Source organism: Charadrius vociferus, unplaced genomic scaffold, assembly GCF_000708025.1.
Source record: "Charadrius vociferus isolate BGI_N301 unplaced genomic scaffold, ASM70802v2 scaffold514, whole genome shotgun sequence".
Taxonomy (NCBI): domain Eukaryota; kingdom Metazoa; phylum Chordata; class Aves; order Charadriiformes; family Charadriidae; genus Charadrius; species Charadrius vociferus.
The window spans coordinates 1174591-1191739 of NW_009648118.1; positions in this window are offsets into that span (position 1 = coordinate 1174591).

Here is a 17149-nt window from a genome sequence, read left to right on the forward strand (position 1 = left end):
GTTAGTTATGAAGCAAGGACATAGCAAAACCTCAATAACCTTTAATCAGCTTTACTGTAACAATTCTTTGTAGATGTATTTAAAATTGCAAGAAATACCAATCAAAAATGAAACAGACCGTGGCAAATCATTTTGTAGGAAGTGGAAGTAATTTGGAGCTGGGACAAAGCCAAAGAAATACTGTTCATCTTGTTAATAAATTATATTTTCTTTCTTATATATGCAAAAATATGCTATCTTATCTGGTCTAACATATCTTCTGGACTTCCACAAGTAGAAAGAAAGTTGGAAGCTTCTCAGAAAAATAAATAGTGATTCATATCTTTATCTCAAGCTGTTTCATTGTGCTATCTCAATTTAATTGAGTTTCTTGCTAAAATTTTCAAAGAGAAAGTGTGCCCCATATAGCATACAGCAAGCATATCCGGAATCAATCTAATGACACAAATGTTAGTTAGAAGATGTTAGACATACACAACATCTTCGATCTTCTTGTCTCTTAGTGTAACCACAACTGACGGGACAACCCAAATAGAGTTCCTTAAAAGCCATTAAATATGTGGAGGGTTAATTCAGAAGAGCTCTCAGAAGTCTCACAGGTCTCAGCTCCACTCGGTCTATGAAGCATACAGTTTCAGAATATAGCTAACTGCACAAACAACCTGGTTGACTTACTTAATATTGTAACAAAGTTTAAGACAAAAAATTATAAAAGCTCTAAGCTAACATAGCCTATAAAGTTCACATCTTATTTTGATGTACAGCCATTCTAAAATCAAGCATTCGAACTAAGAATTTAAGATTGTAACTATTATCTCAATCTAAATTCTGAGATAACTTAATTAGAACAAAAAAATAAAAGGAGAGAAAAAGCAAAATGAAAAAATTTGCATTTTTGTGAGTCCATCCCAATACCCAAAAGCCATAGGAACAAATCATAAGTTCTTACAAACTTGAGCAACTGCAAAGTTCACTGTTATTTAGATCCCAGGTGCTAATTAAGTAATTAAGGCTTTCAAGTAGATTAAGCCAATCAGAGAAGGATCTCAATAAGAGACTTCCAGATGCAGTTATAATGTCAAAACCAGAGTTGGAGCCCCTTTATCAATTAAGAATAAGCTGATGGGGTAAGTGAGCACATAGTTTGATGAAGACTTCTTAATGGTTGTGAGGAGCGATGTAGGTGTTTTTGTCTCACATTCATAGATAACCCTAAAATGAGAGGCTGACTTGATCTAATGTATTTAGAAACCAGCACGAGGAGTCCCATTTTCATGTCAGAACAAAGCTATGAAAGTAGAATTATAAAAGGAGGGTAAGGGCTACTGAGATTGTTGTTTTAATTGCCATATGCACAATTACCTTCCTTCTGGGTAAGTGATATAGATATGTATGTGTATAGTTCGATTAAACTGGAAACATTCAAAAGGTTTTTAGTCCTTTATGCATGATTGGGTGTCTTAAGAGACCTGAGGGGAAAGAAATTTTTTTTCTTACTGACAAGCACTTCTGTATTTCTGAGGATGTTAAAAGCAGAAATGTCTAATTATTAAGAGTATAGCTCTGACAGAGGAAGCTCTAGAATCATGTGTAGAAACAGCTGATCTTGTGACCTTAGTGAATGCAAAGAACAATTTAACTACAAAATGCATAAGTATGGAATAGTTTAGGTTGGAGGAGACCTTTAAGATCATTAACCTAACACTGCCAAGTCCACCACTAAACCATGTCCTTCAACACTACATCCACACGATTTTAAATACCTCCAGGGATGGTGACTCAAACACTTCATGGAGATGATAATGTTATAATGCAGATAACAATGATGTAGTGAACCGTAGGAATGAAATTTCAGAATGAAAATTATGATTCCTAGGAGAAAAGCTAAGGACAAGTGCTTTCTTTGAAATTATTGCGCTACTCACCCAGTCCATAAACTTACTTCGCATATATTTCACTACAATGATAGTGTTACTGCCTTTTTCTTGTTTAATAAAATTAGGTTTTGACACATCTCCAGTTATGTCTCTGCTGATTAGTGCATTGCTCTTACTTTACAGCAGTTACTCTTTACGTCGCATCTCAATTTATAACCTACACGTAAGCAAGGAATCTGCGAAGATCATACTTTCTTCTATGTCCTGACTATAGATTCAGTGTTCATTTCCTTTTTCTAGAACTCTGATATTCACACAAGTTTCTGTGAAGCTCACGGAAGCTCAAAAGCTTCAAGGGAGCCCTGGACCATGACTGTCATTCCTTAACCAAGGACAGATGGTATTGGGAAGTGTTCTGGTTGACCTGAAACTTTTAACATATGGATGACTTAATACAATAAAGGACTCCTCAGGTTTTATAATTCTTCTTGGTGTTTCAGTCCAAAACAAAAATCCATAACTTACTGGTATGTTTCTGCTTTAGAAGGATTTTCTTTTACAGAGTTTGAGATTGTTTTTTAGGAAGCATCTCACACTTTCACAATCAGTGCTGCATTGCTCAGGAGCATTCCTGGCTTGCACTGTAATGCTTCTGCAGGTGTATGTGATACATGATTTTATATGGATAAACAGAAACTGTTAGATCCACCATAGCATGAATGGTTTGTGGGAAATGTAAGAGAAATAAACAGTTGTAAAAAATATACAGGATCAGTTTACAAGGCACTTAGCACCATATAATGAGTTTCAATTTGAACAGGACGCTACCTTGTTAGAACTTATAAAGTGAGGATTTTCTGATATTCAAATTAAATTACAATCTCTGCAAGCAGTGTGCAGGGCTACTAAAGCTATTCAGTTGCAAAGCCAGGGGATTTGATAATGTATACAGTTTTTCCCTTGAGGTCAAAAATGTAATTATGAAAAAGTTCTGAACTGAAAAATAGTCTTGTCATCTGTTTTCATGAGAGATAAAAGATCACTTTAAGGTGAAGAGGTTACAGATAAGAAAGAAAATTAAATTTAAAAAGCCCAACATGACCAACAGTAGAGCTGCTGAAGAATAGTAAGAACAAAATTAAATATTATAATTAGAAGGGGAAATCATTCTACCTTTACTAGACATATGCTATTAAAATATTTAATTCATCTCCCGATTAATTCACTGGATGATGTGAAGATTATTATAGAGGTGATAAATCAGTAGATTAATATGAATTCAGCAGGGATACATGAGGTAGGACTGAATGAAACTCCCTAGTTCAATAGAAGACCAGTAAGTCCTTTGTCACTATATTTGGTCTAGAGCAATGGACCTTCTTTTTACATATGGTTCTAAATTATTATACTGTCTTAATAACTCAAGATGAGGGGAATATAATGATTGGAAACAGGCTTCTGGTGCAAGCCAGAAGCTATTTTAGCTATTATTCTATATTCTTTATAGCTATTTTAGCTATTATTCTAAATATTTCTTCCTGATTTTTCTGAAGAAATTTTTAGGTATACCTTGGTAAATTAATTCTTCTTAATTCTCTAATTAAAGGTGACACTGTCCCTGACTTTTCTTAGCGCATCGCATTCCCTTTCATCCAGAGAAAACTACATCCTTCAGACTTGTCACATAGTGGTTTTATTCCATTCAGCTGTATTAAATGGCCTCAAACTTTGGAGTTGTAGTTTTTTGTGAAGTTTCTATGACAAGTCTCCCTGAGAGGAACCTGGGAAAACAATCAATATATCTGTAGCATTATTCATTTTTTATATAGGAAGACTTGCAAATTGGAATCGTTAGGATGAATAACAGGTGTGCAGAACAGCTGGGAGGAAGAAAAAAAAAACAAAACAAAAAAAAACCCAAAAAAACATTTAGAGATAGAAAAGAGTTTTTGTTGGTTTTTTGTTTGTTGTTTTGTTTTTTAAAGAAAACAATTTCCAATGATAACAAATAACCACATAGTGAAGAAATGCAGACTGTAACTGGGGTACTCAAATTTAAGCTGTGTCCAAATAGGAACATTTTTTCTTATACTTAAGAATTTTCACTTACACTGATATATTTTGATGTAATTATGCTTTAAAGCAGAACAGAGAAAAATTTTCTTTCAGCGTCTCCACTTGTGACTCATTAAGTCACATAAGAATCTGTATCACGTGGCCAGAATCAGGCACATGGTCATGATGCTTCCTACACTGAAATTAAAATGTGACTTTTAAGTTTGGTAAATTACAAAACGGCTCCACTTTGAGAGAAAGCTAAGAAAACTTGTTTATCAAGTAGGCACAGACTCTCCTTAGCTACAAAACAAATTGCAAAGGTATTGCCAGCCTCTAGTTGCTTTGGCATCACCTGGAGAAGATCCGTATCTGTAACCAAGCCATTTTACTCACTGTTTAACTATAATTTGAGTTAACGTAAGAAAAGCACTTTAAATTAGAGTAGCATAGTAATGCATTATGTCTGGCCATGCCTTGAAGGATGCATGTAATTACAGTGAATCAGAGAAGGATTAACATCTAGTGGACTTTTGTTGCTGTAGCTGTCAGTTTTGATTGAGTCTACACCGGTGAGTAATCTAAGATGAGCCAATGCACCATTTCTAAAATTCCATTTGTGATCTATACTATGGATTGAAATTGCAGTACTAAGTGTTCAGGAGAGAAATTATGTTAAACTTGAAGTTTGGCTGTCTGGAAATGGGGCAGAGAAACAATCCCCAATAAACCTGACCAGGTCAAAACCATAGACGATGCAGCCCCATATTTCAGGGGAAGGTGAGTCTACCAAGTTGTATGCTTGACATATACTCAATGAGGTAGTTGCTGACATATACTCAATGAGGTAGTTGTTGACATATACTCAACTAGGTAGTCTCATGTCCCTTCCTCACAGTCATTGCTTCAGGCTATTTGCTACTCCAAGAGTAGAATAATGAGAAGGTAAAAAACCTGCAGAAACAAATTCGACAAAGGGAAGACACGAATAAGAAGATATTGGAAGTCAATGTCCAGGAATGGATGAAGGGAAGGAAAAAAGTCAGATTAAAAGACACTATTGGCTTTTAGCAGGGCTGCCCAAAAGCCAGTGTGGTAAGTCCGTGTTAGTGTTCCTTCAGAGTTTATCAAATGACTTCCTTTGTGTGAAATGCGGAGAGGAGGAGAAGGAACAGGCCCAAGACAAATGACAGAGGATCTAGGGGTTTTCTATGCTAAACTACTTAACAAACTGGCACTAAAATCACGGTTCCACTACTAATTGTTTTACATACTACTATTCAAACAATAGTGGTATGATGCAACAATTGCTGAGTTTATTTTGGGGATACACAAAACAATGAAAATGTATCCCTGTATTTACCAGGGATAATTCATAGCAGACTAACATCCTGATTATTTCTTTCTGTGGAAAAAATCCAATTTGTTATGTTTTATTGGTCTAAAACTGTATTTTATCTGAATCTCAAGCATTGCATGCTGGGAAGTTTGGAAATTAGATTGGAGATAATGAGGTTCAGCTGAGACTTTGAAGAGAGGAGGCAGAAGTCAGCTGGTTATATTGAAAGCTGAGTAATGTGTAAAGAGAAATTAACAGGCCATTTCCTTAATGATCTGGTGTAGGATGATTGCTATTGAACAGATTCATTAGCAAAGTTGGTAAAAGTAGGAAAAGTATGTTAACTAATGTTACGATTGACACAAAGTTGGAAGACATCATTAGTACTGAAGAGTTAGAATATTTTACAGGAAGATGAGGATGACTAAGGAATAAAGAAATAGGAACAGGACTGAAATGATCATATCAAAGTCAACATCTGAGCTGACAGTAACAGATGAGCCACTCTTTATTAGCAACTCCAGCCTAGTATTGGCTGTGAGTTCACTGACTGGGACAGAAGGAGGAATTTGCTGTCTATTAACCACTGAGTAATTATGGGACAGCAATGCAACAAGACTCTGAAGATTGCAGGTCCCTCTCAAAATACGTCATGGGAACCCTTTTCAGTTGAGATGGGGGAGCATCAATAGTCTTATAGATGGCTTTAGACTTTCTAGTATACCATCCATAGTTCTGCAGAGGAAAGGAGAGGGAAAAAAACAGTATTCTTAGTCTCCCTTACAGAAGGAGTGAAAGACTTGGCTTTTTAAGCCAAGCAAACAACAACCTGAAAGGACAGAAAAAAACAAGTTCTGCACTGTAAATCACAATCATTCACTGAATTCCACAGACAGAATATTCTGATATTTCAGGCCAGTGACATTGACTGTAGCAAAAACATAAAATGATATGACATTCTGCCACGCATAATTCTGCATTTTGATCATGTATATATGCCACGTCTCTTTGCTTGCAGCTCCACAGAGGTTTTTAATTCATCAGGGAAAAGAGGAGCATAGAAGAACTACTTTAACTAAATTCTAGCACAAGAATAAGTACATATAACCTGACCATAAATAAAGTGACTCTTGAAAATTAAAAGGGGGTTTTTAATCACCAAAGATCTGATTCTGTAACAGTGTTTAAATGGCCACACTGATGCAAAAAACCTGTTTCACTGAAAGGTAAAACTTTAAAAAGATTACGCAGTGTGCTTGCTTGTCATATCAGGGATTAAACTTGATAAACTTCCTAGTTCTGTACCATCATGAATACTTACATATAGCTGGAATAAAGTCAAAAATGTTCTGTTTTCCTAAACACAGCACTAAACTGAGATTTGAAGGATGTGCATAATCATATATAGTCTGTTGCCCTGTGGAACGTTGGTACCACAAAAGCCATGTCACACTGATCACTTACTGTTTCCAGTGTTGATTTGATGCTCGTCTCCTTTCCACTGAAATGGGACTCTGGAGTTGTAGGAATACGGCATATGTACTTGATTGCAATCCCAAATACTAATGAGGTCAGAATTGCACGTTGTTATCTGCAATTTACCCAATATCCGAGGCACTGATGTTTTTCCTTTTTAATTTCTGTGACAACATCTGTAAAAGGAATAGAAAATGGCACAGAGTAAAGCTGTTGAAAGAGAGTTTTAATAAATACAGAAGATGGTTTGGTGATAACTGTTGATTAGAGATTTGCTAAAAATTAAAGGGGTCATCAATATTGCATTTGTCACTTCATTGAGATGTCACTGTATTAGCTGTGTTTCTTTTGCCAATATCATTAGAATCAGTTCTGCAAATGAAAGGAGTTAGGCTGGGAAAAGGCTTTTTCTGTTTTTATGTTCTATAGTACAGTCATGATGACTTTCGTCCTCTTGAGAGACTATCCTTAACAGTTTTCCTAAAGTGTAAGTCTAGGGTTATAAGTGCCCGAGAAATAAATAAATAATAATAATAAAAAAAAAAAGCTATTTTTCTTGCACAATATCTGGATAATTTTTAATTGAATACAATTGTTTTAGTGCTTTTTTTCTATATGTATAATAATAAAATTATATGTAGTCTGAATCATGGCATCCTTAGTAGAATATTTCCAAAGCAGAAACGGAAACGTAAGAAGGGAGGTGATCCTGCCCCCTACTCTGCTCTGGTGAGACCCCACCTGCAGTACTGCATCCAGCTCTGGACCTCCCCAACATAAGAAGGATATGAACCTGTTGGAGTGGGTCCAGAAGAGGCCACAAAGATGACCAGTGAGCTGGAGAACCTCTGCTGTGAGGACAGACTGAGACAGTTGGGGTTGTTCAGCCTGGAGAAGAGAAGGTTCTGGGGAGACCTTATAGGCCCTTCCAGTACCTAAAGGGGCTACAGGAAAGCTGGGGAGGGACTCTTTATCAGGGAGTGTAGTGATAGAAATAGGGGTAATGGTTTTAAACTGGAAGAAGGTAGATTTAGATTAGATATTACGAAGAAATTCTTCACTGTGAGAGTGGTGAGACACAGTCCCAGGTTGTCCAGAGAAGCTGTGGCTGCCCCATCCCTGGAGGTGTTCAAGGCCAGGCTGGATGGGGCTTGAAGCAACCCGGGCTGGTGGGAGGCAGGGGGTTGGAACTAGGTGATCTTTTATGTCCTTTCCAACTCTCACCATTCTATGATTCTATGATAAGGTTTAGCAAGGCAAAATTTTTGTAGCATTCAGCAGGCTTTGTCTTCTTTCTTCTGTAGGAATGAGATTAAGCCCCAGAAATGGTGCATACACATATCCATGTTGTGGAGAAACTCAAAAATCCAGAACAAGTCAGTCAGATCATTTAGTTTTTCAGAGTGCCCTTCTCTGTTCACCTCTTCTCAGTTTTTCACCAGTTTCTGGAATGAGGACAGAGGAATTTTTAATTCTGCAACATAGAATATAAAGCCATTTAGATAACTAATATTTGCATATGAATTACTTAGATTCTCTTATAAATCTTGCTCCTTGTTCTGGAAGGATAATTTTAGTCCAGAGTTTCCATCTCCTTCTAAACCCTACTGTTACAGTTTGATTCTTCTTTTCAGGGGTTTTCTGAAGGCAAAAGTCACATTAAGAGTATATGTTGTGCAAAAATGTAGCAATCCTATTAGAATTAGTACTTTCAAAGCTAGAGAAGTCTTGCATCATCTTTCTCTGAAAATTCTGAAGATCAAAAACTACGTGGAAGATCGTGGAAAGCAAAATGGCAAGCGAGCAGATGAAAGCAGGATGGAGTTTTCTTCCTTTCTATGGCTCCTGGACAAGTGTCTACTTCATTTTCTGCTTCTTCATGTAGGAACCTAATATATCCCATAGGAACATATGAGTTTTACGAATCAGGAGAAGGTAGTTTTTAAAGATGATTTTAGGTGCATGTTTACATATGCAGGCTTTTCAGCAACAACACTGCATGCCAGCAGTTTTTGCAATTTAAAGTAAACCAACTGGGGAAAGCAGAGCAATAATAATGCGCGTTAACTAACACACAATTGTGTGCAACAGTATAGATTTTCAAATAACACTGAACATATAACGATCCTCTTCAAAAAACACTCCTCTCTTAGGGTACTGAGCAGATGCCGGATTGAGTACTGAAGCAAAAAGAAAAAGAAATAAAATCCATTGATTACTGCAAGTGTTCCTGACGTCGTTTTATATACAGAGCTCTCCATGGCTTTGTAATAGTTCTTCTCCACATTTGCTGAATTGCCAAACTTGGCACTGAACCCCATATCTGCGGATCCCAGAACGTTAAATATTTAGGTTAAAGCAAGTAAAGGAAAAGGAGAGGAAAAAAAAAAAAAAAAAAAAAAAAAGCTAGTCAAACAAATCTTGCATTCACTTGGATGAATACACTGACCGTTTGCCAGTATAGTAAACACATTGTGTTCTGCGGCATCGTGGAATTATAGTAGCATTTTACTGATGCCTTTAACTGGTCTTTGCTCAGTGACAGAAAGACACCTGACAAACATTTTTGCCAGCTGTAGTATTACACGGTAGATAAGGCAAAATAAGATAGCTATTCACTTACTGATAAGGGATTTTTAAAAAGAGACAAGATAATAACCACGGGTGTGATTTGGTAAGAAAAGGTAGTGAAGCGTTCTGTGTTTGGGGAAAATCTATAAAAGCCCTGAGGAAAACCGTACTTGGGGCAACTAAGGGTGTAAACTCTGGAAGAAAGCACAGTGGTGCACAGAGGCTGTGGGATCTCTTCTAACCTGTGCTTATGACAGTCGGTGCCGTAAGGGAGGACCCTTGCAATCCCATAAATACTATTTCCCAGAAGGATCCTGACAAAAATGCGAGGCTTCCTCGTTGAACAGGCAGATAATGTAGCCGTAAAATGTATTAGTAAGTAATTAACAACTTTTCAGCATTCTGCTAGGATGCCAAGGTCTCTAAGGGTAAATTATTATGGGATTACAGAACCACAACATTTGAGAAGGGACCTGAAAAATTTCTTGTGGTGATTCTTTCAAAAAACTTGAAGCTGGTGAAGAGTTAATATGTAAGTGGAAATAATAGGTGACACTGTCTTATTTTACCATGTTTTCAGCCCTATAGGTATTGTGCAAAGTTAAATGACTTTTCAGTTGTGTAATAAAATAAAGACATCTTATTGAATCATTTGGAGAAGAGGAGCTCAGCTTTGCAATGGTATCGAGTTCTTATCAGGGAAGTTGACACAAATAACTTGAATTGCAATATTGCAATATCACATGTTGTGAGATTATTTATGCCAGGCTTATTAATGAGAGTCTTAGTTCCTCCTTCTTAAAATTTGTGAATTAACAGATCCATTTTCTTTCCATCTAAAATCTGCCCAAGACTTAAGAACACTGGTAAAAACAAATCTCAGGTGACGATTAAGCTGGTTCTATTTTCTGACATATACAGCATTTCTTGTGCTTCAGAAAGGACTGCTGCAGTGTAAAATGTACTTTTTGACCCTTAAAATACCCACAGGACTTGATTACTTTTAAAAAGTAACAGGAATGCACTGAGAAGCAGATGAAAAGTGTATGTGTGGAGAGTGGGAAAGAAGCCTAACGTATATGGAAGTGCAAAATGAATCCTTATTCACCGTTTTTGGGTATCGTGATGAAATACCCTATACAGAGGTCTTGCGATTAGCCAGGATCGAGCTGACTGAAGGAGCAAAGCAGAATACCTATGTACGGGTGATGCTGTGTCTAGGCAAATTAATCTCACTGAAAGCACGTTTAGTAGTTCAATTTTACATAGTCTGACTAATGTTACAACAAGGTGTTCCCAACTCAAGCCGTTACCTCTGCACAGCACCGCACACAACTGTGGGAAGACAGCAGAGCCATGGGTGATGGGCTGAATGCCTCTGCACCGCTGCTACTGTACAAAACACTTGCGTAGCTGATGGTATTGCTTATATCAGCGGTACTCCTTTGATTTTGTGAAATGCAGGTAAATTGTGGAAAGATGCCGGGGACTGACATCATAGGTATCTAGAGAGAGAAGTTATTTCTATTGGCAGCAAAATGGTGGAATTGGGGGCAAGACAATAAAATGAGACTGAAAAATAGAGTGTAATTTGAAAGAGATTTCATTGTGGGGGGAAAAAAACGTCAGTTTGATGGCATGAAAATGTTTACAACCCAATTTTGATTTCATTGAATTGCTTTTCTTCCCCCAGAAATCACAACATGAAAAATACACAATTTAAAGTTGAATATTCCAGAACTGTATTTGAAATCACTCTTATGAAATTTTCCTTAACACAGAAACAGTTCAAAATTCAGCTATTTAACAATTAGATTAATTGAAAATATAGAAAACTTAAACTTTCAGTTCCTCCTAAGTATGGTTTCTGATAACATCAGTAAACATACTATTTGTTTAGCCCTACTTTGGAATAATTTCTGTGAGCTAAAGGCAAATCAATTAGTCTTTTTCATTTGCAACTGCACATTAAGAATATTATTTCTAAATTCCACAAGGTTATTCAGAAAGTGGACATCAGTGAATGCTTGGCAATGGTAGCAAGGTATGAGAAATTGTGAATCACCTGGGAGTAACCCAATCTGAAGATGGCATTCTGTGTGATAATATAAAGAAGACAATTAAGTTTTCAACATTCATAAATGTAATCATGCTGATCTTTTATGTCCTATTTAGGTTGCCAATTATTTGAGAGATATTTTCATTCCTCTAAATATTGTAAATCATGATAAATTGCTTCTTATGGGAAGCAAAATAATCCTTTGAAAGAAGATATTAGGCAGCCCAATCAGCAACATGGCATGTAGCAAAATGCTACTGGATCATACATTGGCAATAATGCAAAATTAACTCATGGGATAAGACCCCGGGTAATTCTGGGAGCACTGTGATTTAGCATTTGACAGGCACGTTTGCTGTTGCTGTTTGCTGACTTTGGCAATGCTTTTACGACGTGTCATGCCAATAAAGCTACAGTGCTAATGAACTTGTCTAAACATGAAAACACATATCACTTTGTATACTATTACACTAATTTATGATGACCTCTTTTTTATTTGCTTTCTGTGGGGTGAAGAGAGAACACCACCTTCCACCCCTAGCCCTAGCTGGTTGCTCTTGACAATGCACGAGTGGTTGCTGGACAAAACCAACAACAGTCAGTCAAGTGGTAATGTGTCATCTGGGAGAACAGTGTTCATTTCGTATTAAATACTCACTTTCTCTTTGCTTTTTTTTTTTTTTTTCTTTGATTCCCCTCCTTATTGCAGTTATCTCAAGAGTGCATCACCATTCCAAACCCGTTACCCTGCCTTATCTGTTTTCCAGACAGGAAATCCAGATTGCATAGGACCAATGCTGCTTTTATGAGTCTAGAGATTGCCTTATCAAACTTCATGAGTAGTAAGTCAATAAATAGAGAAGGTCAATAAATATAACTATGACATTCATTGAAACATTTTTCTTGCTTACTAAAATTTGATACTGAAACCACAGATATTGTTCAGACTCACAAAGTGAGTACTCACCTCTGAGCTTCCATTATATACTTGCTAACAGTCTTTAACCATACTATATAGTCTTAATTAAATCTTGATGGTTTTAAAGTTCCCAGTGGCACAATCTAACCTTTCTATTGCCTCTTCTGCTTAATTTAGGGGTAGTTTCTCTCCTTAAATGGGTTTCAGAATGATGAAATAGTGCAAAAAGGCCTGTACTCGGAAAGAAAAAAAATCTTCCCAATAAACTGCAGTTTTATGCTCATTTTTTCTGACCTGAAGTGTTCTTGTTATGAGCAAAATGACACAAAAGGACACGTGAATGTGTGAAAATACGGATTATATCATAGTATGAGAGTGTCCTTTTTACTTTAATTTTCTCATAATGTCTGAAAAAGCTCCATTTATTAAACTTGAGCCTGTTCTTGCTATATTCAATGTTAGTTTATTCATTTCATGTTTGTGTACAGTCACTGCCTCTTTGGAAAACTGTGTGTAAGTGTGTAAGAAGAAAATTGCACTACTTGAAAGTAAAACAAGAAAACTACTTTTGCCAAAGGGTCCATAGGTATGAGTCATGCGAACAGCTCTAAAGCTCTGTTGCCTGCAAGGGTAAGAATCTCTGAACTATCCTGATTGGAATGGTGCTTAAGTTCAATGATACACGTAGATTTTGTCTTCTAATCAATGAGACTTACTGGCCATGAAACACAATGATACTAATAATCATTAATGATATAATTTCTGACTGTAGCTAGCAAGAAGTGATACCCAGGCATTCTGAAGAGTTTAATTCAGTGTCCATGTATCTATTCCTTAAGAGGTAGTATGATTCAGCCGCCATGGTCAGTGAGTTCATGGTAACATCGAGGAGCACTGAGGCAATCAACTCCTAGCAATCATGGGAATTGTGAAGCTGACAATTACTCCAGAATGTTTTGCATATCTGCTTTACCCATCCCCAGCAAAAAAAAAAAAAAAAAAAAGAAAAAAAAAACTAAACACAAAACCCTCAGTCTCAGCTCTTCTCAGTAACATGCTATGACTCAAATAGGAAAAAAAATCCACCTCAGAAGTAACAATATGCCATAGGAAAAGAACACCAATATCATTCCCATGTTACTGATCTCTTAATCTAATATAACCAGGAAAAGAATGAAGGTTTCTTTATGACCAGAAGAAAACAAATGCTATTATAGTTATGAACTGCAGTTACTCGTACTATCTTTGGACGATGTCTCTGACTTTCAATAAGATGTGCTCGGGTGTCCACAGCAACTCTTTTTGCACAGCACAGAATTAGAATATACTGTCATGATGAATTGACAATATTAGAGAGTAGCAAGAGCATTGACTGAAGAATAATAAACAAAATTCCAGAAAGGGTTCCAAAGGACACAGATATGTACAGCTGTAACATTAAACCTGGCTATCTCTTTCACTGCTACCACATGCCACAGGTGTGGAATAGGTAAAATTATGTAGTGAGGGAGTGATGACAGGTCTGTATCCATACATCATTCCTATTGAATTGCATATGTGCAACTTTTATTTATTTAGGTATTTTTGTTATTACTCTTGGATGTGTTTCAGCAAGTTAGAATTTCTAATTGACTTAATGGAAACATTCTGAAAAAAAAAAATCTTTTCTGAGAACATTTTGCTCATGCATTAGACATTTGCCTGTTTTTCTTCTTATTAGGAGTATTTGCATGAAAAACAGAGAACACAGAAGTTCATTCGGTTCCAAGATCCATTTCCCACCTGAAGTCAGAATCTATTCCATATTAACTAATTGAACTTCAATGGATTTTAAGTAGATTTTATAATTGCAGAAATACTCTGCTTAATGCAAGAGAGAAGAAGGTGAAACTGGCTTGAAGCCAGTTCAGCAATCTCCTTCTCATAGGCTAAATCCCAGTACAAGTTAAAATAGCCTCAGGCTTTTCTGTAACTTGCACCAGATGGTAGAACCCCTTAGAGGCAATTACATTGGCAGGGACGACTGGAGCATGGTATGCTCCGCATATAGTCCTTCCTGCCCCAGTACATTTCCAATAAGCATTTCCTTCGCCAGTTTGCTGCAATGACAGCTTTACGCTGCTCCGACATTTCTCCCATGTGGGATAAATCCCCAGTTAGTCAGAACAGGTTTAATTCTGCTTAGAACTGCTACAGCAATACACAGCCAACTTGGCTCAGACTGACAATTGGCCTCATAGCCATAGCTAATGAATAACCAATAGTCCAGTTCTGTATGACATCAGTTTTGTGGGTTTTTTGTTTTTTTTCTAATTTTTTTTTTAATTATTCTATTTCTTCTCCATCCTTGTAACCGTTCATACCTACAGATTATCTGTATGGAAAAATGATTTTGGTACCTATCTTAAATTGCTTTTCCTTTCATCACCCTTCACACCCACTTGTCCAATTAGTTATGCTGGAAAAAAACAAGTCCCCCTCCCGAAACTTCAGGTTAGCATTCAATACAGCATTTTGACAGCCTGCATTCTCAGGCCTTATGGATCTAAGCTCTCAGCCTGTCCTCACAGCTCATAACCTTTAATCCTGACATCAATCTCAGCGCTCAGTTCAATTACTATAGTGCTGTGTTCTGAAAACTGGCAGAGGCTCAAGGGAAGTTTGTGAAAACTTGCAAGTTTCTTATTCATTTTCATCAGAAAACTGGTAAGACACGAATTTCCTTCAGACATTCTCCAGAATTCCTCCTACTCATCAGTGAGGTATTGAATAGCATCTTTAGTCGGTGTGGCTGAAAAATCACAGAAAACTGCTCTGATTATGTTGCTGATTCCTACAGGTTGGCACAAGTCTTGCATGCATTTTTTCATTCCTTTAAGGAGTGCCTGGAACTTTTTTTTACTTAATCATAGAATCGTCTAGGTTGGAGGGGACCTTTAAGATCATCAAGTCCAACCATTAGCCAGTCCTTGATCTAGTGTCTGGTCTGAATGTATGGATGCAACACTAAAAGTCTTAAAAAGTTGCTCACCGGAGTCTCCATTTTGGGTATTGCATATTCACAGTGTGTTTCTAGGTCGGAAGATCGTACTGCAATAGTTATCTCTACACAGCGGCCTTCTCAGAAAACAAAAAATGTAAACTGAGGAGCTTTTATGGAGTATAGATTTTGGCATTTGAGAACAACACATATTTTAAAATGGTGATTATATCTGAGATGAAAAAACTGAGGAAAGTTTAGCGGATCTTTAGGATCTCATTTCCCCTGAGAATTGCTCCACAGCCATTGATAAAATATCCCTTCTCCCTAGTATCCAAATATGCTGTCCTGAGCTTTAGGGCCTAGAAGATCAAAACCAGAAGGTAATACACAGAGTGAAAAATCTCATCTGAACTGACATGGATGGGGTTAAAAGCACACTTTCGTGTTAGAAAGTAGTCCCCCCACTACCCGTAGCTTCCCAGCAACAGCAGGGAGACCCGATGATAGGCCGTCTACACAGTTTGAATGCTAGAGAAAGCAAGCTGCCACAGTTTCTGGAAGAGAACCTATGCATCATCTTCATGAATGTCTTCAGAAGAATGAATTACTTGTCCAGACTGAAGGTATCAAATTGCTTTTTGTGACTGAGGCCTCTAAGAAGCTTGCAGAGAAAGCGTACTTTCTGGAAAGTGTCTATTTTTTCTCTGTCTGAGGTCAACAAGGTGCCTGGGTTTGGTCTTTGAAGACTTTTTTGCTTTGGTCCCTTAAGTGATACAGCTTGGCATTGACCTGAGGCTTTATTTCCCTGTACATCTTCATAACCTTATAGTATAATGCTACAGTATTTTGAGAGAACACATCAGCCCACTTGTCTGTATTCTGCTGATTCCTTGCCTCCCTGACACATTCTGTACAGCATAAAAATCAAGTTTTCACCTTTGTTAGCATCATGGGTCTCCACCTCATCATGAAACACCGATTTCCTCATTTCTTTATATTTGCTGTGTAATACACTCAGCAGTGACATACGCTGGTGAAGCCAGTGTTGGTTTAGCTTTACTTTTGGACAACACTAGCAGAGCTACGGTTTTCTGTCATTTGCAGATCAAGCAAAGGATACTGAAAATGTGTAATTTGCCAGACACACAAGTTGAATGTTTTTCTTCCAAAAATCTATTTTTTCTAAAAATAATGCCAACAGTTATTGTAGACACATGCATTGCTTACTGTTGTGTTTTACTTGGTTTCATGATAAAAATCTAAAAAAAAGCCCCAATCTGGCAGAAAAGTAAACAATTTAAACTAGGACTGTCTAACTGTAAAGAGAAATTAAATAAACAAATTAATATCGCTAGTGTAATGTTTTCTGAATGGCAACAAGTAGGTAAAGTAACCCATACACTTTCTGGAAAAAAGCACTATAAGAAGGATATACAGATGTTACAAGTTTTTTTCTTCCTTTCTTTTCTTTTTTCCTTTTTTTTCCTCTCTGATAGTTAAGATCTATGGGATCTTATGTATCATTCTCAGTTTATTAGTCTATAACTTTATGATATTTTAGCAGCTTGGCAAACTGGAATGCAATAATGTTGTAAATTGTATTGACAGCATTTCATTCCTAAGCCTCATTTTTATTGTACCTGTATCTCGTACAAATTGGCACACAAGATCCTACTAGATTAGACAGCTAGATTGTTTGACAAACAAAAAATATTAAATGTCACTGTATTTTGATGAAGGTCAATCAATACCAGTTTACTAGAAAATTCCTGGTATGTACTTGTCAGATTTCAGATCTTTAAGTCCCTTTTTTTAAGAGTTTTTTTCTTTTTTTTTTAAATATTGAGGAATGATTTAAAAATAACTCGAA